We start from the raw sequence: 25,116 nt of genomic DNA, 5'->3' as shown, positions 1-25,116 counted from the left end.
AAAATGTTAAAAAAGCCACCAAGACACTGCCAAGCACAAGACAAATTCCCCCTCTGCACCTTGTAAGACCAGCCTCTGGACTCACAATGAACACAGTCACCAGAGTGGAAAATATCCCATGGAGTCTGATGGAGGGATTTAAAGGAACTGGCTGCAGAGTGTAAAGTACAGCTGGAGGCAGCAGAGATGGAGCCACAACTTCCTGACAGCATCAGTACATCTCACAGCTGGACTCAAGCAAGCATTCCTTTAAACCTGGCTTTCCTTTCAAGACATTTCTGAATGAAATATAAAAGCAGCTTTTGCCTGAGTCATTACTCTTTGCAACCTCACTGAGCCCTTCCAGCTCACACACTCAGCTGCCAAAATAAGTAGCAACCTTATTTGACCTTTGGAAGGGAGGAAAAAAGGCACATATATAAAAGACCTAACTCCCAAAAGCTAGAGAGCCCTTTTGGAGGACAGCAGGGGTTAGTAATGCACTCCACAGCCCAGCACCAGGAGTTAGATTGGGTGAGGATGATGGTGTGCTGGGGGTCGTTCATGCCAGAGAAGGCTTGAGATGCAGCACATGGCATAAAGAACAGCAAGGGAGCCTTGGCTAGAACCCATCCACCATGACTTAGATAGATGGGCCCAAGCTGTCCTCATCAAGCAAGGTGAGATGCCCACTCTGCTTTTGGAGGAGCACAGAAGGGTAATTTGCTTGCCTCTGCTCAGGGCTTGCTAGGAACAGGGTGCCTCAGATGCTGAGAGTACTGATCCTTTCTCTAGACAACCTTGCAGGCTGGCCTCCCACTTCCAGCATGCCAGGTCATCCCAACCTCTCTGGATGTGATCTCACATCCTCCACCACAGCAAGTCCCCATCCCCTCCATCCCCCAGGCCTGGTCAGGCTCCCACAGCCTTGCCAAAACATTCAGGAAGGACTGCAACATGGCAGGAGCCCCCATGTCCCTGTCTGACAACATGTGGGGTGGCAACATGGAAACTATGGCAACAGAACCCCAACAGAATACCAGTAGAATCCAAACAGAAACCCAGCAGAACATGGGGGGCCAACAGCCCAGCAGAACAGTGAGGGAAATAGTCCCAGCAACACCCAGGGACACTGAGGATCAAGAGGGTGTCCTGGGCACCTCCCTGTCAGCAGATCTCTGCCTGCTCCCTGTGGTGGGGGATCTCGATATTCCTGCCCAAAGAGGTAAGCCTGTTCTGGGACACAGGTGGAGGAAGATTTTTTGGGGCCCCACTGTGGCTGTCATTTGCTACTTTACCATTTACCCTTATGTTTCCTTGTTGAATACATTTTTGCTGTTCTCCTTTCCTGTTTTAACTTTCACACCTTTTGGTGCAAACCCCTGACACAAAAACCCACCCTATACAGGAGTTAGGGAGGCAGGAGGAAGAGGAATCTGTAGGATGCCCCAGGGCTGTTTCCTTCACTGAAACAGGGCATGGTAGAGACACAAGGGTGGGTAATGAGAGGGGAAACAGATACAGAGCCAACTTCTCCCTTCAGCCCCCCAGACATCTCTGAGATCAGACTTTCCTGAGATGTAGGACCAACAGTTGACTAGACTATACTACAACATACCTTAATAAAAAAAAAAAAAAAGAAGAGGAAATAAAGAAAAACTTTCTCAAACATCTGTTGAGCCACTCCTGGCAAGAGCTGGAGCCAGTGCCCTCTCTGCCCCACTCCCCTCCAGCTCAGATGCTGGTGCAGAACCTCACACCGGCACATCCTACAAGTGGCACATGGGTACAGCATATCCTGGAAAGCAGCCTCTTGCCAAGGTGCCTACAGACAGAGTGCAGGCAAGAGGCTTTTAGGGCATTTGGTAGGACTGTGCCTCAGTGGGGTTAGTCCTGACAGCATTGTCTCTTTGCTTCTTTCTCATTCTCTGTGTTCTCTTCATAAACAATATCATGTTCCTTTATCTCTTTATTCTTTTCAGATTACTCTGTCATAAATTTCTACTTCAGAACTTGTAATTTAAATAGACAGTTCTGTAAGTATATGTTATTCCTTAGACTTATCATAACATTTCAATTTCTAGATGCATACTTTAAAGAGCACAGCACAACAGACACAGTTGAATAGCATAAGGATAGTTTATTCAGTCAGTGGTAGAAGGAGGCACCAGAGAGATTCTCAGTTCTATCTCAGTACAACTAGGTCAGTATAACTGTGATTTATTCTGCTCCAAACCTACAGAAACTCTAGTTACTTGGTATCACCACAAATTTACACCTCTGGTGCATTGTGATTGTGACCTTTAACTTTGTGTTTAGGGCTAATGGATTAGTTAGGCATTCTTTGCTCCCTCTAGGAAATGCTGTTCTGATCTCTACTAAAATATCTGGCTTCTGCAGAGGGCAGGACAAAAGGCAGTGGTGCCTGTGCTTCCTTCTTTCACTGCAGGACATGAAATAGGAGAGACTATCCTACCAAAAGGCCTTTGCTTAGATGAGAGGATCAGGTCCTGTGAGCCAAAACGAGCACAAAATGTTTCTACCTGCAGTTTGCTGCAGTGTTAGAAATCAAAACCACAGGCAGCAGTAACTTCAGCTCTGTGTTACCCAGAGCCAAACTCAATAAATTCCTGGTGTTGCTGTCAGATGAGACTTTTACCCTTCTAGAGCAGAAGAGAGATAGAACCACTGGTAGTGTTAGTTGGGGATTTCTGTGCTTTCAGACAGTCTCACTTCAGATCACTTCTTGTGTCTCATGACACACATCCCAGAACACATACTAGCAACTATGATTTATGGCTGAAGCTGCTTCGTTTTACTGTGTTGTCTAATTGTTATGGTCCTAAAGTGCCAGGCTTTCTGAAGAGCATTAGTGGACTGTATCTCCTCTGCTATATGTAGAGCATGTGTCCTGGCCCAGACAATGGCATTTGCTAAAGTCAGGTTTTAAATCTCAACAGTAGAGATTGATAATCTGATTCAGTATATCCCTCTTAAATTGTTTATGCTACATATTTCAAATGCAATTTTTCTGATTTACTAGAATAAGTGTGTTCAGTTCTAAATTGTGAGTGTTACCGGCTGCAAGTAGAGCCATTTGATTCTCATCCCTGCACCTGCAGAATTAGCATGCTCCTTATAACCTTGAGGCTGAGTGAATTCTCTGGAATCTGGATCATTACATATTTACCATATCCTTTTATATTCCATATAAGCCTACTAGTGGCCACTGCATGTTACAGAGAGGTAGGCAGCCCCTCAGCTGGAGCCAATGCCACTTCTGGTGAGAGTCAGGCTTTTGGATGCACCCCTTCAAATGGAAAGACACAGCTGAGATGAGTATTGCTGTCTCTGCTGGTGCTTACAGAATGGGTAGAATGCAACAGGCATAAGGGCTGCACAACATGAGACCACTCAAGAGTCTTCCATGTGATTTACAGCAACCAATTGCTTTCCAGGCATCTTTGAAAGTGACAAGTGCAAAAGCAGAGTTATTTTAGGAGATTGTTTTCTCTATGAGAGTTGTGGATATAACTCAGAATTTGGAAACTAGTCTGGACACAGCTGCAATGGCAGAAATAGATGAAATATCTGGGTTGGTTTTAAAAGGCTTGTTTGGCAATTAAAGACCATAAACGTTTTTTCTAGATAGAGATATGAATATTATATGGCTTTATGTTAAATATATATAAATGTATATAATTTTTATAATAATAACAGTACTCTGTGTATGATGTGCACACTGTTAGGAAAGTAGTCAACTACTGTCCTTGGATCTGTAAATAGATGCACATATGTATATGCATATGCATATATACACAAACATAGCTGCTTCTTTACATTTCAGGAAGTGGGGAGTCCACTACCCCAATCTGCCCTTCATGGGTGGTGTTAAGCTGTAGCTCTCAGCATCATAACACCCATGGTGCAAGCAAGTCCTTCTGCTCCAACAAAATGGGGAGACTGCAAGCTATTTTACTGGAGCCCACAGTTCTTCCTGACCTGTGGGTCTGACAGCTCCTGAGATCAGGTATCATATTGCAAAATCCTGCCACAAAATCACATCTAAACAAAGTTGAGGCACCATCCAATGTCTTTCATTGCAGTGGACTATAAACTAGAGGATTCTGTAGGATCAAGCAGGCATTGCTTAGAGGGAAAGATTTCCTCTACAAGCACAAATATTCTGTGCAATAGCAAATGAAAGCAGAGGCTGACTAAACTCATATTTACAGAGCATACTCTCCAAACCCAGTGCAGTTTAGAAATTCGACTCCAATGTCTGTGTATGAAAGACTCTCTAGCCTTGTGTACATAGCACTCCTCTACTTTTTGGGGTATGTGTAGGGAGCTGGAATGAGTTTAGTTGACATTTTAAGGTATGGCACAGAGTCTAATCCTCATTTGATGGCATTGCACTCTCTGTCTTCTGCCTCTACCTGAGGCATAACAGATGTGCAAATAATACCATTTCCCTTGAGATGATTCTACAGGGAAGGTGTAATTTCTTTTGCAGCACCCAGTGGACCTGCCTGGGATAGTGGGTCCCACCAGTTGCTGTCAGTGAAAGAGCTTGACAATGCTGTCCTAATCATCCATCCACCCAATAGGGGACCCCAACCAAATGGATGTGATCATAGAAAGGGTGAAGTCAGCTTGATTTTTACTGGGGGATGATGGGAGAGCTCAGAGTAAGAAAAACTAGGTTTTGATGGTGAAGCTGGCAGTTATGATGGGAATGCCCACATGGGGCTTAGTAGCTCAGTTTGCCAGCCCACTTTGCTTGGGGCAGCGGCCCGGGAAGGGGATGGCAGGAGGTCCTGCTGTGGCCTTCCATCCAGCCTAGTCAACCGAGAGCAGAGGAGTGGGGGGCTGTGAGAATGGGGTGTGACAGCAAGAGCTGAAGAAATATGGGGTAACAGTGCCAGGGAGGCAATTCCACTGATATTGACACAAATACAGTCATCATTCTGCCTTTGTCTCCTGATGAATCAGAGGAAATTGCCTCCCAAGCCCTTTGCCTTCCAGCTACTTCAGCTGTGTTTTGTTTCTCTAAGATTCAAATATTCTGACTAGGTTTCAGCATATTATTATGAGAACAGAAGAGCCATAGAGAAAGTGAAGCTTCACAGAGGACACAGCCAGTAAATGTTGCTTTGAATTCTCTTCCTTTTTATGGTGAGTTCTGATGTTAGGGGCAGATATGGCTTTGGAGAAGATGCATTTGCAGTGCTGCAGATGTGTTTGTGAATACTTAGTGGACAATCTCCTGTGACGTTATAATGGGCAGCTTACCATTATCCATGAGATTTTTAAGCCTGCCATTTTGATGTAACTGATCTTTCTGTTTAATACCAGTCCCCATGAACAATGAGCTTACAAAAGAAAGAGCACTCTTTTTTGTGTGGTGATTCTATCTGGCCAGATTAGCAAAATTTTTATTTGCATTTTGCAAAAAAAGCTTGGGCTTTGTAATGAAAATATGCATTGGGTCAAGTGAAAAATAGGTCTGATATCAAAATCCCAGAAAGGCATATGATTGAGAGGGGGAGGCAAACTTCCAAAGCAGGAATATTTAATTTTGGCTCTTTCAAAATATGGCATTCCATCCCTTTAATTTCCCATGGGCTTTTTGTTTGGAACATTTCTTCTGATGAAAGCAAGCATGCAAACAACAACAGAAAAAAAGCTCTGTATTTAGAATTCTATAAAACAGTTCATTTGATTCTCAATTTCATGGAAAAGTTCAATATGAACATTCAAGTGCTGCATTTCTTTAAACTGTGCAAAAACTGCTGATCCATGAGTTCTGCAGCTTTGATGTGCCAAGTGCCAAGGGAAGGTCCTCTAAAAGCTACTGTAATTCATATTACTCAGTAGGACCTTCCCAATGAGTGTGAAAGCTCAGCCTGGCAGGTACAGTACAAACACAGAGCCAAAAACTGTCTGAACACTTTGCCCCCATGATATATGATTTCCATGGGGTCAGATATATGTTTTTGTGCAGAAGGACACAGGGAGAATGGGAAAATCCATTCAAAATATTTTTCTACCACTGGAAGAGTAGTTCTCTACACTTGCCGTATAAGGGGATTTTTCTCTTTTGTTTTGGGGAAAGTCAGGATAGGAAGTGTAACAAGGCAACATAGACAAGTTTTATATGAAGAACAAGATCCTGCCCCTAGGCACTGCTGCTGCTGCTGCATGTCACTAGTCAGTGAGCTAAGCCTGCAGGTTCACGGCTCATGCTCTTCCACTAGGTTTGAAAAATGCTCAGCTCAGTTGTGCTTTTATTTATTCCAATTCTCCATTTTCAGGGTTGCAAGGAAAAATTATCTAAAAGCCTTACTAATAATACATTATAAAACGCCCTTTAAAACATTCATGCAAGAGGAAGAGCTCAAGGATAGCAGCCGTTGTTAAGCAATGGTGGTGTGCACAGACATACCCAGGTGAAACATTGTGCACAGACACAAGGTCAGGACATCCCTTGCCATGTAGACATTGTGAAAATGGCACTGCCTTGCCCCAGAGCATTGTCTGAGCTTGCTCAGGTGTATACAGTGCAATCCAATGCAAATGGCAATTGCAGGGTATTATGGCAGGGAAATGGAGGCAGCCCTGAGTTGGAAGAAGTGGCAACCAAAACAGCCTGGTTAGACTTGACTCCCAAACACAAGGTAGAGAGATATTATTATTACCCTCTGCTTCTCTCCAGCATTTTAGTTCATAGTGTCAGGCACTTGTATTAAGCAAGTAAACTAGTTCAGCCTTCTGGATTAAAACAAGCTAACCACTGTGTCACAGTATGCAAGAAATGGTAAGGGATGACCATTGCCGGAGAACCTCAGGAGGAGTGCTGGCTGGGACCTTTCCTAGTCAGCATCTTCACCTTGGACAGTGCTGTAATGGTCCTTCTTGGCCTTTGCCTAGTCTCTTCTCAAAAATTACTCCTTTGTAGAAGCCTGGATGAGGGGTGAAGAGCACATCCCACTGAGCAATCCCCAGCACACCTGCAGTGCCTGAGTGCAAGTGTGTCTCTGGGCTCCCATTGTGCTGTGCCCTAGGTAAAAGGGCCAGGACGAGTTTATTGCTATGTAGATATAATTAAAACTGTGTATTCTACACACTCTGTGTAATTTCTGATAAACTGTTAATAATGGATCATTTGCAGCAGCTGCTCAGGCTACAAGCTGGGTGTTAGAGAACCCTGCAAGGCACGGGAATGTTTCTCTCTTCACACCAATGACTCGGCTGTGATAACTCTCCTCCAGGGAGGGATCAGCATCTTCACATCCAGCCTGAGGGGTCATGTCTGATAATGGGCTCTTAGGGACTGGCACAATAGGCAGCTGCAAAACCTAGACCACCAAATATTCCAAAAATATCCCATGTCTCACAGAGTTAAATCACCCACTGGGAAACTACTCGTGCTGGGGGAGGTACTGAGCACTTGAGCGTATATAATCTTTGGGTTTGGGGACTGCTGGTACCACTCGTTGGATCCAGAGGAGGATCAGAACCTCAACAGAACTACAAATGCCACTCTCAACAAGGCTGCAATCATTACTTTGGCAGAACTGTGACCATCATCTGCACCAACAGGTTTTGCTTTCCCTTTACTTTGCACTCAGGTGGACAAAATGGTACTCAGCATAGGGACTAATGAACACCACTCTATTTGTGTCCCAGGGTGCTGAGTTATACATCTGGGTTTGTGGGTGAAAACCAGTTTTTCTCTGTATCATTGTATTTATTGTAATCTTTTGAAGTAAATTGTAACTGACTTGTAATCTCTCTCAAGTTGGGTTCATTCCTCCTGTTTACCTTTAAACCAGCACAGTCTGGCCGAGACCACTCTGCCCATGTGGACAAGAGAGGGCTGCAAAGTCTGGAGGTGATCCATGGGTACCCCAAAGCTGACACCCCAAGCACTGGAAGGGTTTGGGCCTCCTGCATTGACAAAACACCTGGAAACGGCCATCTCAGTTTGGAGTCAGACTGAGTAGAGGAGCATCATGCCTGATGGGAATTGACAGAGATGGGCAGGGAGGGAAAGAAATTGTTGAAAAGCACTGGTTCTGCCAAAGTAACCTTATTATGTTTCCTTCTTTTATCTTTTGACATTAAACAGACTGAGTGGGTGAACAGAAGATGCAGACACAATTAAGCAGATACTTTTTATGTCTATTTTACGTTTCAGGCACACAACTATACAGAATAATGCAATAACAAAAACCATGCAGTATTTATCCTGAGTTTATTCACTGCAGATCCTCTGAGAGCTGCTTTTGTTTGTCTTTATTTAATTGGCATGGTCGGATGGCCACCAGCAGGTCCAATTAAACAGATTCAATAGATTCCACCGTACAATTTTATTTTTTTCTCCATCAGCATACAGCAAAAAATGTCCAAAATAATTTGTCTGAGTACTAGTAATGAATAGAAAGTGCACTCCATTCCAGCCTGCACACAGTAAGTTTCAGCTGTACAGCATTTTACAGCCAAAGCAAACTAGGTTAATAATGAAATTACTGATGCAATCTTTAGTACAGCCTTAGTGGGGCAGAGGCTACCATTGTGTGTTATGATGTGAGGTATTTGGTTGCTCGGCTTTGGTCCTATCTGAAACACAGATAAGGCATTATGCTGTCCTTTGCAGCTATCTTAAGCTTTGGCCTTTAAGTGTTAGATGGGAACTATTTAAGGAAATCCCACCAATAGGACCTGGGCATGCCCTTAATATCAGGTATTTGTTTAAGTGCTTTGTTGAATTGGAGCCTAGTAGATCCTCTTGAAAAGAAAGTGATTTTCAATCTAATAAGGTTATCTTAGTGTGAACATTTTAACTACATCAATCAATATGTCTGTCAGGAGTAAATGACTAATGGGATTTCTCTTTTCTTTCTTTCTTTGTTACAAGAATGATGAATTGACTTTGCCTGTTGCTAAAGATTCTCATCTCCTTAATGCATTGCAGATACGTTTAATGGAAACAAGCTGTCGAAGTCTTGCAGTAACCAGTCCCAACCAAAAATATTTACCCTTGGGACTGGGTCATCAGATTCCAGTTCTGGTTTCACAGTGGAAAATTTGAAAAGGCTGGAAGAGGAATATTTGGCTTCTAAAGAAACCTTCAAAATGCAGAGAATACAAGATTATATTGAGCAGACTAATCTTGCACTCTTCAACAAAGAGACAACTAGGAGAACCAGTAGAGGTTTTGTCTGTGATGCAGAGCTTGAAGGAGCCTCCTCATCCCCTCCTGCAAAACAAGAAAAAATTGCAGCTGAGATTCCTGGAAGACCTTTGAAGAAAGGAAAGATATCAACAGGTATTTTTTATCAAGCTGTAGAAGGAAGGAGAGAGAATAAGTCAGCTGTCCTTGATATTTTCTACATTTCTGTCTGTATATCACATAAACACAAAATGAACCCTCATAGAATGGTTTGGGTTGGAAGGGACCTTAGAGATCATCTAGTTCCAACGTTCCTGCCAAGGACAGGGACACCTTTCACTAGACCAGTTTGCTCAAAGTCCCATCCAACCTGGCCTTGAACATTGCCAAGGATGTGGTATCCACAACATCTCTTGGCAACCTGTGCCAATGTCTCATCACCCTTACAGTAAAGGATTTCCTCCTAACATTTAGTCACAGAAGAATCACAGAGTACTCTGAGTTGGAAGGGATCTGCAGGAATCATTGAGTTGAACTGTTAAATGAATGGCTTGTATGGGGATCAAACCACAACCTTGGTGTTGTGAGCACTTGCACTGACCAACAGAGCCAACCTCAGGGTTAATATAAATCTCCCCTATTTCAATATAAAAAATTCCCCCTTGTCCTGTCACAATCTGTCCATGTAGAAAGTCCCTCTCCCTCTTTTCTATAAACCCCCTCTAAGTACTGAAAGGTCTCTGCTGAAGTCTCCCTGGAATCTTCACTTTTCCAGGCTGAATAACTCCAGCTCTCTCAGCCTGTCTCCATAGGAGAGGTGCTCCACCACTTTGATCATCTTCATGGTCCTCCTCTGTCCCGACTCCAATGGGTCGATGCCTTTCTTGTGCTAAGGTCCCCAGACCTGGACGCAATATTCCAGGTGGGATCTCACAAGGACAGATTAGAGAGTTGAAATCACCTCCTTCAGCCTGCTGGTCACACTTCTTTTGATGCAGTTCAGGATGCAGTTGGCTTTCTGGGCTGCAGATATACATCCCTAGGTCATGTCCAGCTTTGTATCCTCCAGAACTCCCAAGTCCTTCTCCACAGGGCTCCTCTCTGTGAGTTCTTCTCGCAGTCTGTACCCATGTCTGGGCTTGCCCCAATCCAGGTGCAGCACGTTGCACTTGAACTTCATGAAGCTCTCGTGGGCCTGCTTCTCAAGCTTGTCTGGGTTCTTCTGAATGGCATCCCATCCTTCTGTTGTGTCAACTGCACTGCTCAGCTTTGTTTTCATCTGCAAACTTGCTGAGGGTGCACTCAATCTCACTGTCTGTGTCATTGATAGAGATACTAAAGAGTATTGATCCCAAAACAGAGCCCTGAGGGGACACCATTGGTAACCATGTGCACATAGAGCCATTCACCACAACTCTGGCTGCATCCATCCAGCCAGTTTCTTATTACCAAATACTCCACCCTTCAAACCTGTGTTTCTTCAATTTGGCCATAGGAAAGTTATCTGGGACCATGTTGAAGGTCTCACAGAAGTCTAGGGAGATGACATTAGTTAGTCTTATCTTGTTGAGCATTGCAGTCACTCCATCATATGGTTAATATGAGTGCCATGCATGTGCACCTAAAATGGTGATGGATTTCTAGAAGCAACACAGGCCTGCCCTTCCCTGCCTGTTAGTGAGAGTCACAGCTGTGTGAACTGCTGGGCTGGTTTGTACCATGTTTTGGGAAAATATATTGAGCAGTGGGAACATGGTATGCACACCAGCATCCAGACCTGATCCCAGCCATGGAGAAAACTTATTACAAGTGCAAAGTACTAGTCTGAAAAGAATGGGATTTTACCATTAGCTAGTTTCAACATAATCACAATGAAACCAGGATAGAATTTAAACACAAAACCCACTGACACATTTTAGATGGCATCCACTTTAGTTTTGTCTGGATCAGAGCTGCTCTGTTGAATATAAACATAAGCAAATTAATATTAGACATTTATCTCTCTTATTAGATATCTCAAGTTATGTTTACTGCATATATATATATGTCTATGTACATACATACACACAGAGTGCTTTTAATAACCTTTTACAGCTTATTAAGTAATTCAGCCAATGTTTGGAGGCAGATAGCAGGGACAAAAGTATAGTTAAACCATAGAAAGGAATCCTCTCTAAGTTATAGGGGATAAACCCCCTTTTATAAGGACTAAAAACTTGTCCCAATTTGGTTCTGGCTGCCTGCGGTGACACTAATTGTTAGCCAGGATGTGGCTTGTGGCTGTACGCATGACAGGGTCACAGCTGTCCCCTGCAAGGGAATGAGGAAGGGACAAGTGGCTCCACCAAAAGCCACTGGAAGGGGATCACACAGCAGCCATGGAGAATGGCAACTGGTTGCCTACACAGAGAAAGCCTGGCTTTCTGCAACAGGGGCTAGATCACAAGCCGGGGTCCAAGTGGGACCCCTTAGCCTTATCCTAAGTATAAATCATTTTGTTGGAGGTAAGATTTTACTTTTTCTGTATTCTTTGAACATGCTATAAGCAAGAACTTCACCTGCTATGGGAGAGCCCCTAGCACAGCCTGCTTTGGCACAGGCAGAAAGGCACAGCCAGCATGAAAGAGACTGGCTATTCCTTGAAGTAAAAGGTTACCTATTTCCTAAGGAATTCATGCATTGGTCCTCCTTGGGGGTTGATCAATGGAAGTGTTTTCTGCTCACATTTGCATTTTTCTCAACACTAATTTGCCAGCTGCTAAGAATGAGAAAGATCAACTGTTCACACATGTAAGGTTTATTTTTTAAGAGCTTTCCTTGTGGAAATCAAGTATTCTTATCAGGCATACATGTAAGCTGCATCCTTGAGGAAAAATGTGTCCTGGCAAGAAGCTGAGGCTCTGAAACAGCCATAAAAGATAGGAAGCAAACGCATGCAGAAATATCTCTCAGTGCTATCCCAAGCAGTCATTTCTTGGCTATCCACACCACAATTAAAATTCAGATGATATATGAAGTTTGTTTCAGCTTGTTTCAGTAGAGAGCTAGTATTTAGACTCAAGAAAATTTACCAAGGAAAATCAAATATGGGAATGCCTCATTAGGGACCCAGTGTCAACATTTAATATGTCTTCAAGAATTTGTACAGTACAGTGATTCATGGGGCTATTTGGGCTTTTTTTCATCTATTTTCATTGTTTTTCCGTCATTAATAAGAGTGGTTTACGCAACCTGAGCAGTAACATTCATTTCCATGCTTTCTATACTTTTTCTGGCTTCCTGTCATAGCCATACCTTTCTTTCATCCCACATGTCTTAGTCTTCTACATTTTCTTTTCTACAATCTCCTCTGCCACCCTCCTGCCCTCCCCAAATGCCTCTTTGTACACCCTTTTCCCCCAGACCACTGCATGTCCACAGACACCTCTCCTCTCCCCCACCACCTTCTGCTTATGCCTGCCCTAAATCTCTTCCATCTGCCCTTTCTGATTTTTTGGAAATAACACCACTTGGTATGCAGACACTGAGGTAGGTTGCATAAGAGCTGTTCTACCTGATAGAGCATTTGAGACAAGCTGAGAGGTACAACTAATGCCGTAGATGGGAGCTGTAACAAACCCCAGGTCTGCTGTGCTCTGCACAAAGAGCAGCCTGTGGCCACTGAATTAAAGCAAATCTGGAGGAGAAACGTGGTGTTCTCACAGCAAACCCCTCAGGGCACCTGCCCATACAGGGTGTTTGGACCAAAATTACCAGTCTCCTGCTCATTCTTGTAGCATCATTACCTTGACACGGAGGGGCAACCCCAGTCCCCTTCACCCCATTGCCCCTGTGCAGCCACAGGGAAGCTTAAACACCCACAGGAATATGTCCCCCGCCAATAGTCCATAAAATAATGAGGCCCAAGCTGTTTACAGATGAAACCTGAACAGAAAGGCAAAGTAAATTAGCTTGTAACTCTTGTCTCTTCCTCTGCAAAACCTGTCCTCGGTCTCCAGCAACTTTTTTTATGGTTCATTTTCAGGAGCTTTTTCTCTGCTCTTCCACAATTTATCGTACCATTAAAACCAATGGGGAAAAATGTTCCTCGTTAAGGTGGGAAGGTTTTATCTGAAATACAAAATAATGAAATGGCAAGAAATCTCAAGGCAGGAAAAAATCCCCCTGCTGTTCTACACAAAAAGAGGATTTTTATTTTTATTTTTAAAGCAAGCTTTCTCTCTCCCCTTTAGCACCAGTGACATATTCTCCACCAGTTCAGCCCACAGGACCTGTGCCAAAGAAATCCAGGTAGGAAGAGTAACTGGTAACATTTTTCTATATAACTCAGTCATATTAGGCTGTATTTATGCCATACACAGGTGAACAGCAGGAACACCTAACAACTGGAAATTTACAGAATGCCTGAGACATTCACTACCTGGCAGCCACTGCTGTGCCCCGCTATTAATAAACTGGAAGTTATGTCTGTCCGAGTGATTGTCTTTGGGTCCTTCAACACTCACTGTTAAAAGGAGTGCTGCCAGCCTCTGCAGAGGGTTTTTTTGTTTTTTTGGGGGGTTTTTTGTTTTATTTTGTTAGACAGATAAATCCCATGCAGTACCTCTCAAATCAACTGAAATGAGTGATTTTTATTTTACAGCATCCAGGTGGGGAGGAAAAGAAAGTCTGATTCCCCAGCCACAGTAAATCAGCATAATACCACCCCTCACACCACCGACACTGCTGCAGCAACACGGATTTACACCAGCTGGAGACATAGCTCACTCCCTTCGTCTGTCCGACATAAACATACAGACACATCTAATCTTCCTCACAGAGAGCAGGCAGAGAAAAGAAATTGAATAGAGACAGTTGTACAACAGACAAAGAAAGACCAAATTCTTCTGTCTACTTTATATGGCACTCAGTTCACTGATAAAAATCTTTATATGAATATCCAAGTGATGTTTTTACTTAAAAGATGTTACCACATGCCCTTGGCACCAATACAGATATAACAGGTCTTTAAGGGAAGGCTCTTGCATGCAGCAAGGTGTTTTTTAATTATAGTTTATAAATTAAATTAATATAAATTTTAAATATGTAATAAGTTCTATATATCTATATAAATTTATCTGTTTATTATTTCTATAAATAAATGTTATACATTCATAACTTTCAGCCTGCAAGAGTGCAGACTATTTTTTTCCCGGATTTTGAAAATATTATGGACTGAGGTGAAACCTCTGATGTGATATCAAGGGAAATCAGTCTGACACTCTTCTGGCTAGCAGCAAGTCACTACAAAAATGCAAGAAAAAAGAGAATTTCCCTCCGTTTGAGGGGTTTGCAAGAGGGGATCTAGCAGTCCCCCTCCTTGAAGGCCTGGTCTGAGCTGTCTTTAAAGGACTGGCCATGATCTGGGGTACAAACAGGCAGCTGCCCATGCACTGCTGAGGCTGCACTCTGACCCCTCAAGGGCAGGCAGGTTGCTCAGTGTGATCACGTCCCACCCTCAAGCAAACACCATGCAGCACCCTGAGTTGCCCACCTACCACCTGGGCCCAGGAACTGGGGCTTCCACAAGATCTGGGGTTGATATCCTTCCCAGTTAACCTTCACATGGCCCTTTACTGGGCTCTGCTCCTCATGTGTAAGACAGAGATGATGGCATTTTACTCCCTCAGCAGAGCTGGGAGAGCAAACATATGATGGAGGCACCACTGCTCCCCCTATTCCTGAAAAGTTTTCATCCACAGATTTATTAATTTGTGTGTGCTGTGCCTAGAATCCTTTATAATTCATAGGTAGCTAATATGAAAGCAGTGATGTGTAAAGGCCTTCTTGAATTTCTAATAGAGATAAATTTAAAAAAAATTAAAAAGCCCTTCATTCCTTACCTTGAATCAGATCACAGTCAAGCCCCAAACACAGTGTGGTCAGTATCTCATTTTCATGATTTTGTGTGTGCTGGTGGTGGTGGTGTTGTTGTTTTGGGGAGTTGTGTTGTTTTGGGTTTTTATAATGTGCCAAAGCCACAGGCATCTTTAAATTAGTGTATCACAGGAGCTATAAAACATTATTCCTATATTGCAGAAGTAAAAGCACCTGGACACCTTGATAGTTCCATGCTGTAGGCACAGAATGATTTTGCACCCTGACTGACAACTTCAACTGAAAGAAGACAGAGAGAGGGGGTATGGAAAGCCCCAGTTGCTGCTGGACATTCTATTGTAAAGGAGAGGTGTCCCAGCAGAGCTCCAGTCCATGTGGATGCAGAGTGATACTGTATCATCAGCCGAGTGGGGGTCAGTTAAGGCCATTTGCAGAACTGTGTAAGCTGAGATAAACAGGAAAGTGATTCTAGGGCTGATACAATGTTGTTTCATCCAGTGAACGAGGGAAGAAAACCACTAAGACCATAGAAGACTGTGCACAGTTGCTACCAATACTCCTTGTCCTGTTTGGTGTGCTGGCAGTTACCCTCTCCACTCTGCTGTTTTTAGCTTCCTGAGTGCATCTCTCCCCTCTGCATGCTGCAGACTTAGCTTTCACAAGGATAAATGCATTTCATTACCAATAACCTGAGTTCTGTTCCTCTCTTCTTAAGGAAGGTACCCTCCTGATAAGCCAAGGCTATGCTGAGCACCTCACCTGATAGCCCAGCAACTGATGACCACCATCAGCAGTGCTCTGACCCACTATGACCCCACTCTGCCAAAGAGCAGGCATTAGCTGATTTTGCAGTGAGCTGCCCCTAGAAGGCTGCTACTCATCCCCACCCCAAGCCATGATGCTCAAGCTGAGGGATGACACCTGCTGAGGTGGGAGGATGCCCAGAGGTGTAACGGTGGATGATGATGCCACCAAACATTGGTCTTCAGCTCTGAGGGGCTCAGTGATCAGCAACTTAAGTGATAACAGCTCTTTTAGGCTCAGCCTCTCAAAGCTCAGGACGGCTCCCTCTGCACCCTCTGCACTAATCCTACACAGAACCCTGAAGGAAGAGCCACACTCCAGGCTCACTGGCAACAAAGGAAGCAACTTTATTGGGAGTACAGGGTTTTTATAGGCTTTGGCACGGAAGGTTCTGGAATAGTGGGTGGTACCAAGCTTCCCATTGGTCCAGGGGTATGCAAATGAGGGATCAAAAACGGACCAATGGGAAACAGGGGTGGAACTTCATAACAGCCAATAACCGAACAGGGATAACAACCTATCAACATGCAGGGGTAAAGACCAATAGAATCATGGAACTTTAACCAATAGGAGAGAGTGGCGGGAAAGGAGCCCTGAGGGATTATGGGAAGAAGAAACTGGGACAGGCATGACTAAGGGAAAATACAATAGGGAAGACATATTTATGACACTTTGAATTCAACATTAAGGGCAATAGAAATCGTCCAGGGTATTCTCCCACAGAGGTGCTCAGCATCTCCAGCCCAACTGTGTCAGTGTGGGCTGTACAGTCATAGAGATGGTCGTGACCCAGAATGAAGGAATATTATAGTTTTCAGCTTCTTGATTTTAACAGGCCTCCTTGGGTGGATGGTTCCTTCTCTTTTTGCTGGTAAAGGTGGAGGTAATTCACTTGAAATGCACCAGCAGTTTGATGGTGCTGTCATTGCAGTCTTCCAGCAGTGTGCAAAACCTGTTCCTCTCCTCCCCGCCTCCAGCAGTCCTCAAATTGTCCCTCCTCCTTTCCACTAGTACCTCTGCAACCATCCAAGGCTTCCATCTCCTTTTAGGCTGGCACAACTCCTTCATCTCCAGACATCCATGTTTCAAATTACACTTGAAGGCCTTCTGAACCATTCACAAATGTGATTCAAATCAATCACATTGATGTCCAGAGACTCATTAGACACCTCAGTGTTTTGGGGGATCCTGGCCTAAGGGTTTCTCCATAAGTGAAGCACATTGTCACTAGGCTGTCTCAGTGCATGAGGGTTCATGAAATGCTTAGCTAGCAAAACAAAAAACATTAACTGCTTGGCTACAGCTTTCTGCCAAAAGATGGGCAGATCGGGCTTCAATGCAGATGTCTCAGGAAAAAATGTGCAGTGCATTAGAGAGCTGTGACTCATAGAATAATTATCCTCATTTCTCATAGTTTATTAATAATTTAAACCCAATCTTGATGTTATTGATCTATCATTGAATCGGAGATTTATTTCAGATCTGTAGTCACTGAGGCAGTAAATTTAATCCCCCTTCCCTCCCACCCTTCTATCCACTAAACTCACTTTATAACTAAAACATGATGTTTAGGCTGTTTCAGTAATAAGAGAGGAGAATAAGAGCTTAGAGGCAGTGGGTGGCAGGAGCAGCCTTAAGCCCACAGAAGACCAATGGGGGTGACATAAGTTTCTGGTTTTAATACATCTTTTTTGACCAAACCATCCCTTACACATGGCCTCAGGGATGCTAAAAGGACCACAAACTACTTGCTGGCATGTGCATCACAATCAAATAGTAGACCAGTTTTTCCTGTTTTCATCTGGGTTTACTTGTCCATTTCCACTCTTAACCATCAGTTTTGCACACATCCCAGTTGTGTATCCCAGTCCTACTCTTTGTCCTCTGGAAACACAGACATGAGCTCACCAAGGTTAAAGTGACTGCAACATGTAGGCTGTTGCAAGGCACACAAGCTCTTGGGTCCGATACTAATCTTACTTAAACTGGTGAAAACCTGAAGCAGCTGCCTTGCTGTCCCAGGAGTACCATGAGTGTAAAATCCATTTATGTGCTTGGAAGATCAAGCCTAGAGAACTATAATGTGAAGATTCCTACAGCAGTGCTCACTGGGCTGTACCATGTGTCTGGTGAATTTAATAACACAGCAGCAAGACTTGGCCTTTTAAAAGAAGCCAGGAATAGAAAACAACTTCCTTTACAGTTGTAAAGTGCATAGAAAAGTGATTTTTGTAGTCAAATGAAACACATTTTTATTAGACCAATTGTAGTATACAGTTGGGTTGGAAAATGTGTTCTTGGCTGTACCAACTCTTTCTCAGGTCTGGAAGAAAGCAAATGGGCACAAATGTTTATGTCTTCTTTTCCATCTATACTAACAGATGTAATTAAATATATTACCATTCTCTGCCAGCTCATCCTTGCTGCTGACCTTAAACCCTGCAGCTCAAACCACAGCAAATGGGGGCTCCACTACTGGGGGTCCTGCAGCTATAGGATTGTGTGACAGAGCCAAGTTGCCACAGCCTTGCTCTAAAAACAAAACCCGATCAGTGTCACCAGACAGGGAGGATTTGTTGGTAAGGTAAAATGCTTCATATACCCATAAGTGCATGCTCTTAGCACATGTGATGTTTCTTGCCCAAGCGGGAGACATTCCTAGAGATGAACAGCAGAAAAACAAAGCATAGCGAACTCAACGTAGTTTAAGACTATGCTTTCCAGAGATATCATTCTTAGTGAAATAGCCATGGGGCTGAGTTTCCCTGGATTGTGTTTGGGGAATTTTTGGGTTTCAGTTCATGTTAGCTAAACCTGGAATAACACCATGGAAATGCTGTTATTCCATTAATCCTGCCGGACAAGGGATGGTGCCAGCAGTATCACATCAGGGTGTAGGTGCTGCATGTTACAGGCCTGTTGGGATGGGAGTCAGTCCAGGGAAGTCCATGTCTGAAAATGCTGCTGGATGGCTGGATCTCTGTGGCACTGGGTCACTGTGCTGATGGGACTGTTGTCATCAGCAGGTCACACCTCCTGCAAAGCCCAGGCTTGAAGTATTAAACCTTTCTTTTCTTTAAGGCCTGAGAAACTTGTTTGGTGGGTTTTCACCTGAAGGCATGAATTCCTGGAAATTTGGGCTTTCCTGTGGTTGCAAGTCAGTGACCTCCTTTCTCTCTGTCCTTGGTGAAACAGGTGGAGTGAGCCATCAAAGGCACAGTGCAAGTCTGTTTTAAGTACCCACCTGTGATGGGATAAGATTCAGTGCCTCTCTGAATACATAACCCTTCCTCCCACAGTTTAGTCCTGCATCAGGCAGTTAGGAGGGTGTTTGCAGAACTGAGCAGATGAGTAGAGAAGCTGAGCATTTGGGGCTCAGTTCACCCAGAATAAGCCATTTAACATGTTTAGGTCTCATTGCACACTGGTGAGTTGAGGAAATGTCTTCCTGCCCTCTTGGGAGTGAGTAACTAGAGAGCTGTGTCTACATCTCCACACCCCGCCAAGCTAGGTGCCTACTACTCTCACTTGCTTGCTGAAGGTGTTCCTTTGTTGATAATATTAGACTCCTAATTCAAGTGCTTTACTCAGAGAATTGACCTTGGGCCTTGGTTCAGCTCACACAGGATGCAATTGGCTTTCTGGGCTGCGAGCTCACATTGCTGGGTCATGTTGAGCCTCTTATCAACCAACACCTTCAAGTCCTCAGGACTGCTCTCAATCCATTCTCTGTTGTCCTAGTTAGAGTAGCTGGGACCGGCTATTATGGTGTGAGTGTAACCAAAACTATGTACTCTACACCATCTTTATAATTTCTAACAAACTCTTAATAATGGATCATTTACAGCCCAGGGCACACCTGACTCCTCAGGCTATAAGCTGAGTGTTAGAAAACCCTATGAGATAAGGTCTTCACATCAATGCCCCAGGTGTGACAACTCCCCTCCATGGGGTCGTTAGCACCTTCACACCCAGCCTGAGGGTCCATGTCTGCTAATGGGACATCAAGGAGTCCAAAAATATCCCATAACTTACAGAGTGAATCACCCATTGTGAAACTCCTGGCCCTGGGGGAGTTACTGGGCATTCCCACCTGAACCTAAGCATATATAATCTTGGGGATGGGGACTTCTAGTACCACTCTTTGGACCCAGAGGAGGCCCAGAACCTCAACAGGACTGCGACTGCCAGACTGTGACCATCATCCGCACCAACAGATTTTCTCTTTTCCTTTTATTTTGGACTCAGGAGAACCATGTGGGTCTCAGCACCAGGACTAATGAACATCATTCCGCTTGTGCCCCAGGGTGCTGGGTTATGTTTCTGGTTTTTGTGGGTTAAAACCAATTTCTTTTTGTATCATTGCATTTATTGTAATATTTTTAATAAATTGTAACTCTGACTTATAATCTTTTTTGAGTTGTGTTCATTTCTCCTGCTGGTTTACCTTTAAACCAGCACATCTGTGCAGCCCATATTTGTGCTTGGGGTTGAGCTGACCCAGGTGTGGGACCTTGTTGCACCACCTGACATTTGCATGTCAGGGTCCCCTGGGTTGCACTTGTTAGGTAGTGATTGCTTGAAGGAGAGGATCATGGTGATGTCTGCTCCAGTGTTTTCCAGAATAAATACCAGGCAACTGGAGCAGCACAGCTGCAGAGTCACTGCTGTGCTACGTCCCTTTGCCCACCCAAACCTCTTGATCTCCATTGCTGAGGTGCAGCATCTTGAAATCTGCAGGAGAATTCCTGGAAATCCAGCTCTATGCCTTACCCTGCCCTGCATCTTGTCCCTCCAACCCTACTTTTGCTTGCCAGGCATTTGTATAAATAGGATTAACATCTGCAGTTACACTTAGCTAGGTTGCAAATTACAGTGGCTATCAAGCCTTGCGCTTCAGGGCATACAGTGATTACCATCAGACAGGCAAAAATTAGTTTTTCCAATAACAGAATATTGTGTGATTGACTGGGAACATTACAGGGCAGAGTGGATTAGCCTTTGCCATCAGTATCAGTTATATGTCATTACCACATCAAAGCACCAGACGGGGTAAGCTGCTTCCATTCAGGCAGTGTTTGAGGTGACTGGGTCTGGAGGAGCAGAGTTGGTTGTTGAAACCAACATAGGTTTCTGCAGCTGCTTATAAAATGTGCCTCTAGCAAGCTGTACTGCCTGTTTCTGCTTTCCTACTCCCTGGGCTGCCTACCTTCAGCTAGTCAGAGGAGTCTGCCCTCCTCTTCTTTGTCCCCTGGCATTTTCTGACTGGTAGGATCAAGAGGTATCAGAGGATCTGGGACTCACTGTAGCAGGAGGCTGGGAGGCACCTTTACTGAAAGGTCTGTTGACTCCATCCTTATTGTGCTTCCAGAGGCTTGCAAGAGGGGCTGAGATCTCTCTATTATGGATGAACAGCTTTGCCCACTTTTAGTCCATCTCATTTCTTCCACCTTGGCAGTAAATGTTTGTCCCATTGGAATGGAAGAGCTAGAATTGATAGAAAATCTAAAATAAGAAACATAATTAGCAGCAAAACTTTTAATTCCCCTTTCTAAGCCATTTCTAAATGTGTTAGTGCTTATTTATTGAACTTGACTTGACATTTAGACAGTTCCTTTTAATGCTAATCAGGTTGATTAAGGGGTTGAATCCTACTGCTTTGAGAAAATGGCTGCTCAGTATTCAGAGCTGCCAAGTTTCCCCTGAACAGAAATACACTTTTCTTCGCAGGAAATATGTATTATTCAGCACAAATATATTAAAATAAGGCCATTTCAGCAGTGAGGAGCCTGTGCCAGCAATGCTGCACCAATAGCTCATGCATAGGGTGTGTGGCCATGGGGTGCCAGGGCTCTGCCTTTCTGTAGCTAAAAACTCCCTCCAGCACGGGCTGGATGGTGCCAGCCCTCCTTATGGGAACTAGGCTGGAGTTTGTCCCAGTTCATAGTCTTGGCTCTGGTGCAAGGGGACATCCTGAGGGTGGCAGGACCCCTGGCCACTGAGGGGTGGAGGAGAAGGAGGAGGAGGAGGGGAAGGGGAAGAGGGAGGGGATGGGGGAGAAGGATAGGGAGAAGGAGAAGAAGAGGAAGGGGAAGGCAGAGAAAGAGAGAGGAAGAGGGATCCACCAAATTTCCCTAGGTTGAAGTCAGAACCTGGGGTTTCCTACACTTGCCCACTTGCAGTTCACACTTAAATCCAAGACTCTCATCTTCCTTCCAAGGCAGTTAAATGCCTCCCTGATGTCTGATCCTGTCAGATTTGGAACGCTAATCAGGGTCAGGCCTGGTTAGTACTTGGATGGGAGACCTCCTGCGAATACCAGGGACTGTAGGTTCTAGTCCCAAAGACTTCTATGTCACCGTCCAAGCTCCCTTGGCCGTGGCAGATGAACCTGAGGAGTTAAACGGTCAGGCCAGTTCTGCGCATGCTGTGCCTCACCTAAAAAATCCACTGTGCAGTCTCGAAGGACACACCCATGTGGGTAGAGCCCTTCCCAAATTGTTTGCGAAGGTGAGTCATACACTTTCCTTCCAGAGCCAACCAGAACAAGGGCTCCATCTTCCTAATAGAAATCTAGGGGCAAGAAATGTGAGTGGAGATTTTTTTCCCATAATAGTCACTATCAGAGTATTTGTTTCGGTGTGTTTAATGGACCTTTTTGTCTCCCCCTCCTGCAGATCAATTGACAGGACAGATGTCTGACTGTCCTCATGTTTCAATGTATATAGTCATTACTCCTTCAGAATTGCTGTGGAATAGCACAGGTGTCAATAAGAACAGAATTTGGACTTAAATTTACTTTAAATTGGGCTTTACCATTTAAAATAAGCCCCACCTCCATAGTATTGAACATGCAATGCCCATATGAGGCTGCTTGGGCAGTGCAGCAGCCTCCAGAAAAAATGCTGAGAGCAAGAAGCCATCCTATCTTGACAAGCTTTTTGCCAGTGGCTGGCCAACTGCAAGAGATTACTCTGATTTGGGGAACAGAGATACTTGAGTTCAGGAATTTCCCACTGGGTGTGATCACCTTTTAAGAGCCACTAATTCTCAATTTTAGCTGAAAAGGAAGTGCAGAGTGAGGTTACTAGCTTGTGTCCATCAGCCAGTAAACTGCCAAGGCATGGTTTTTAAGGCCACCTTGGAAAAATACTCAGGAACACAAATGTCTCTGTCGTTAAGATGCTGAGGTTTCAACCGAAAGAGGCACTTGTGTACTATGTCAGTGCAGCATCCAAGTGTTTGCTTTTAATTTACTTGGGGAAATCTTAGTGAATCACTAAGATCTGGACTGGCCATTAGAGCCACTGCTGAATTATTTTTTTTAATCTCAATCTCCTGTTGCTCATAACCAGGCATTCTCTTTCCATGATGCCTTGGAAACCCAGGGTGACCCAGGCCAGGCTTGCAGACTGTGAGCTGACTACCACAGAACATCCTTTTTCTGAGACACAGCTACCAATGGGTGACATTTTCACTCCACTGTGAGTTGCACATGAGAGGTCTGCATGGAGCACAATGCTGCAGTCCAGAAAAACTTGGCTTCCAGCTGAGGACCTGCAGAGAAGTCTTGTCCATGCAGGAGAAGGCTTTTGCTCTGGGAGGTAAAGGAAAATGGAATGCACCTCCCTGTGGGTCTTGGTGGGAGACTTTCCAAACTGAAAGCTGGTCCTGGTGTTTAGCCTTTGAGCCTGGAGAGCCACCAAACAGCTCTGCTTCTGTGGTGAAGTGGACTGAATCAGAAACAGTGAGAGGCAACAGCACCAGACACCTCTGGCTACATTTCAGCTGCTTTGGCTTATCGGGAGACATGGCCTAGTGTGAAATGCAGGACATAGGAATGACTGCAAAGGGTTACTCCCCAAAATACACCTGGCCCAGTATCCTGCCCTGGACAAGCAGATGCTCAGGAAGTAATACAAAAATAGAGCAAACATTTGTTTATACTTCCCAGAATACTCTCCATTTCCCCAGTGGTCTGCAACTCACAAACCTCCTGAACTGTGTATGCCAACTCCGCATGTAATAGCACTTGATGGATTCCTTTGCCATTGACTGGCTTACACTCTTTTGAAAAAAACACAAATTTTATACATCCACTGTACCCTATGGCAAGGAGTGTCACAGACAAAAATCTCCTTTGTTTATTTTGAACTTGTCACTTGATAGTTTTCTTTGATGTTCACTCTCTTCCTTTGAAGAGCACTGAATAATATGAACAGCTGTTCCCCGGTCACATCACTCTTCCTTTCACAAAATTTGGTCGTATTTCTTCTTCAGTATTTTTTTCTTCCAAAGAAAAAGTCTTAATCTATTCAGTCATTCCCTGAATGGAGGCCTTTTTGTGCTTTTGATCATCTTCAATTGCCTTCCTCTGTACCTTTTTTTTTTCTTCTGTATCATATTTGAGATCAGTAAATCAGGACTGCACAATGGTATTCAAGAGAAGGGAATCCATGGATTTGTGCAGCAGCATAATGATTTCCCCTGTTTTGCTCTCTCTTCCTTTCCTAATAATTCCTAGTTTTTTGTTTGCTTTTTTGATTGCTGCTGAGTCTTGAGCTGACATTTGCATAGAGTTATCCATTATAACATGAAGATTTTGCTCCCAAGTGGAAATAGCCAGCTCGGAGCCCATTAATTTGTATGTAAAGCTAGGATTGTCTTTTCCCATGCGCATCACTTTACATTTATCTACATCAGATTTCATCTGTGATTTTATTACCCTTTTATTCAGTGCCACGAGGGTCTTTCTTCAACTGTTCACAGTCAGACCTTTACCTCAACCACCTTTAATATCATCAGCACACTTTTCCTCTCTCTGCTTGCTGCTATTTTGAGATTATTTATGAATATTTTTAAAGCATGGAACAATGTTTAGTCTAATTTAACACCTTCCTCTCTCAAATTTTAAGTGCCAGCTCCCAAGAAGAGGGAAGAAACGCAGTTTCCCAAGCTCTCAGGGTGTCACTGGAGAGCAACTGGCATTTCTGGGAATAAATGGCATTGTGCCTAACCAGCAAAACTACCTTGTCCCTTGCACAGATAGGATGGGGGGTGACGCCACTTGCTGGGTGTCCTAGTTCAGCAGGAGGGACCAGCTAACCCTGTGTGGGGGTGATCAAAGCTGTGTATTCTACCCCCTCTATTCATTCCCCAAGGTCAATGGGCCATTAGCAGCAGCTGCCCAGGGAGCCATTATCACTTCACACCCAGCCTGAGGGGGCGGAGCTGCTAATGGGCCATCAACAGTTCAACACGCCCTGGCTCCCAGAGTT

General features: G+C 44.1%; 1 pseudogene; it reads left to right on the top strand.

Moving 5' to 3' along the window:
* Positions 1–951: 951 nt before the first annotated feature.
* Positions 952–25,116, top strand: part of LOC139677914 (uncharacterized) — a 34,418-nt pseudogene continuing 10,253 nt past the window's right edge.

Source organism: Pithys albifrons, chromosome 1 (assembly GCF_047495875.1).
Source record: "Pithys albifrons albifrons isolate INPA30051 chromosome 1, PitAlb_v1, whole genome shotgun sequence".
NCBI classification, from domain to species: domain Eukaryota; kingdom Metazoa; phylum Chordata; class Aves; order Passeriformes; family Thamnophilidae; genus Pithys; species Pithys albifrons.
This window is presented reverse-complemented; position numbering and strand designations above follow the sequence as displayed.